General features: G+C 40.1%; 1 non-coding gene across 1 annotated transcript; it reads right to left on the bottom strand.

Annotated features, from left to right (window-relative positions):
• Positions 1-2,211: 2,211 nt before the first annotated feature.
• Trnad-auc (transfer RNA aspartic acid (anticodon AUC)) lies at positions 2,212-2,284 on the bottom strand. Its single transcript has one exon. It is a non-coding gene; the product is annotated as a tRNA-Asp (tRNA).
• Positions 2,285-3,762: the final 1,478 nt, after the last annotated feature.

Here is a 3,762-nt window from a genome sequence, read left to right on the forward strand (position 1 = left end):
ATGATCTAACGCCTGTGGATGTTGCACTTTCCTCGCTATAGTGAGGGGAAAAGTTTTGTGTTACACAGGGTGCAAATGTATTTTACTTCTCGTGTGTTGAAACACTCGCGGGTAAAATACAACTTTGCACCCTTGTATAACAAACAACTATTTTATAGTTTGGTAGGCGTGATTGATAAATATACAATGTGAAAAAAAATGGACCCTGAAAGGAAAGTACCTCTCTTCTTCTTTCTAGGCTTATTCCTTCATTTGGGGTCGGACTCCTCGTCCTTAGGTGCCAGGATCGCTTGTCCTGGGTTGTTTGTGTTTCAAGCTGAGCCCGTTCCAGGTCTTTGGATACGGTTGTCCACCACGTAGCTAGGGGGCGCCCTCCGTCTTTTCCCTTTTCCGGGATTGCTAAAGCCTTTTTAACTGGGTACCCATCCCTCATCCCTTCTCATCACGTGCCCGAACCAGCGCATTCGCCTCTCTACCATCTTATCACCTATGGGTGAGACTTTGAAGGAACCCCTGATGTATTCGTTGCGAATCTGATCAAGCCTCTTTACACCCTCCGACCATCGCAGCATCTTCATTTCGTTCACGTGCAGTTTGGTCTGAAAGGAAAGTACCTACCTTATGTCATTACTGCTTTCCCAGTAGTTACCACAAAAATGTTGGAGTTCAATACTAATAAAAACAGTATATGCTGCAATAATTTAAGGGCTGAATATGTAGGTCATACTGAACAACATTTACTATGGAACCAATACCGAAAAAAATTACTCTCCCATACAAATATCAACATCAGACCGGCCAAAATGTATGACACAGTCAATTTTTTTAAATACATTTTGCGTTAATAATAATAAATTGATTAGTGTTTCATTTCAGTAAACTGCCTTCAAAATTATCAAAAATACCAAATCATGAACTGATTAATTACTATTAACCTCACTTAAAAAATAATCATCAATTGATGATTAAATTTATCCTTAGTTATATTTTAGTTTTTGCACTTGTACCGGTTAAATTATTATAATATTTATGATCGCTTTTAAGGCAGTAATTGACTTTTAATTACTACTATACTATATGTACTATTTATACTTTTTTTATTAGTATTGAACACTACCAAAATTTTGGTGGTAGCTACTGGGGAAAAAAAATCTCACCTTTTACCAGTGGTAACTAACTACTGGGAACAAATTCCCAGTAGTTACCACCAAACCGAGTGCTACTACTTTTTTGTACCTACGTAGTACGTGGATTAGGTAAGTAGGAAAGTACATCCTCCAGCGCCGCCTGAGTATCACATGGCATACAGGGCGCCGCATAATAGAGCGCGGGACTACTGCCGCATTGCGTCCCCAAATTGCATTCACAACTGCGCAAATTAAAACCTATTGCGGGTATGCTAATGCATTTATGAGATGTTTTTCATTTGCATAACTCGAGCCGAGCGCCGCAGACACGCCCCATAAAGATACGATATTTCTGAAGAGAGAATCGTACACTTTACAGCATTTCCAAGTTATTAACAACAGGTGATTTGGAGTTGACGTGTTTTTACCCCTACGTTTCCGCAGGTGGAATATTTAAATGAACAAGTATTAAGCAGAAACGTCTGCAAACGATACTACAATGCTTGAAAATTAAGAAAAATTCAAGTCTCGGTAGTTTAGTAGGTAAGTCAGTCGGTTGGGTAGAGCGGCGGGCTGGCACCGTGGAGTCGCAAGTTCGAGGCTCGCCCGAGACAGTGTTTGAGCCGTTTGGGTGGAGACCAGGGATGTAATGGATGTGGATTTATCGGAACCGAAAGCGGAATCAAATGTTTTTAATTTAGTCTATCGGAACCAGAAACGGAATCGGAACCGGAACGGAACCAGAACCAGAATCGAAACCTGAGCCAGTACTGTCAGTAGGCACAACACAACACATACGAATAGGTATTTTTAATTCAATAACACGAATAAATAAAACATCTAATTAGTGCAGCACGTGGCAAGCGGGGAGATGAGCAAATGACAGGTATAAACCTGTTTATTTTTGATGTACGCCGCTCATGTTCCGCCACCGAGCTAAGCTTTTTGACATCCGATATAACTTCCGATTCAAAAGTAAAGTTTGATAGTTTGTTAGCCATAAATAAATTTAATTTCTAACAAGCAGAAACGTCTGCGAACGATGCTATTAAGCATAGAATATATTTAAAAGTGGAAAAATTACTGTCTTGGGTGAGACTTGAACTCACAGCCTCTGGATCGATACTCCAGCGCTCTGCCAACTGAGCCACCAAGACCTCATCCATAGTCAGCAAATCTTCCCACTATATGTGTCTAGGGGACCCTAGCGACATCTACCGTAAGAGCGTTACACTTCTTAAACGGCCACCGGAGTTCCAAGTCATATTGGAAATTTACCAGTTACGATGTGCTACCCATTCTAAATTAATTTCAAACAAGCAGAAACGTCTGCGAACGATGCTATTAAGCTTAGAATATATTTGTTAAATCATTAGAAAAAAATTGTTGTCGAAATATTCGGAAACAAGTTTTAACATAATTATACCGAATCCATACTAATATTACAAATGCAATAGTGTGTCCGTCTCTCTGTTACCTCTTCACGCTTAAACCGCGGACGGATTTGGTTTAAATTTGCCATAAGGGCCCTCCACACTCATGCGCGAATCACGCGATTTCGCTGATTAGCGAACTAGACTCCACACTCGCGTCCGCAGCTTCGCGCCGCGTAGTCTGGAGCGGGCTATAGAGATAGTTTGAGTCCCGGGGAAGGACATAGGATAGTTTTTATATCGGAAGTCATCCCGAAAGAGGGTGAAAAGGGGGGTGAAAATGAGAAAATGTATGAATTGCCTGTTAATTGGTGTAAGCAATCAAACATTATGCTCAAAACTATTGCCATTCGACTTTATCCAGGCGCTATACTTACTCTAACTGCTGGAACTAATTCCACGTAGACGAAGTCGCGAGCAAATGCTAGTACCTAGTAAAGAAATCTAAGTTCAGCATAAGGACTTATGCTTCATATGCATAAGGACAATTCCACCAGAAAACGGTCCTTATGCATAATGGAGCATAAGGACAAAGATCCCAATGTAAAAAAAACCGGCCAAGTGCGAGTCGGACTCGCGCACCGAGGGTTCCGTACTTTTTTTTTTTTTTTTTTTTATATTCGAGTTGATTAAATAAAAGGTAAATTGCGGTTTATGATTTATGACGTATACTAAGAAAACGTGACGTTTATTAAAAAAAACTACTTACTAGATCTCGTTCAAACCAATTTTCGGTGGAAGTTTGCATGGTAATGTACATCATATATTTTTTTCAGTTTTACCATTCTCTTATTTTAGAAGTTACAGGGGGAAGGGGGGCACACATTTTACCACTTTGGAAGTGTATGTCGCGCAAACTATTCAGTTTAGAAAAAAATGATATTTGAAACCTCAATACCTATCATTTTTGAAGACCTATCCATAGATACCCCACACGTATGGGTTTGATGAAAAAAATATATTTGGGTTTCAGTTCTAAGTATGGGGAACCTCAAAATCTTTTGTTTTTAGGGTTCCGTACCCAAAGGGTAAAAACGGGACCCTATTACTAAGACTCCGCTGTCCGTCTGTCTGTCTGTCTGTCACCAGGCTGTATCTCATGAACCGTGATAGCTAGACAGTTGAAATTTTTACAGATGATGTATTTCTGTTGCCGCTATAACAACAAATACTAAAAAGTACGAAACCCTCGGTGCGCGAGT

This window comes from Cydia strobilella, chromosome Z (assembly GCF_947568885.1).
Source record: "Cydia strobilella chromosome Z, ilCydStro3.1, whole genome shotgun sequence".
Classification (NCBI taxonomy): Eukaryota; Metazoa; Arthropoda; class Insecta; order Lepidoptera; family Tortricidae; genus Cydia; species Cydia strobilella.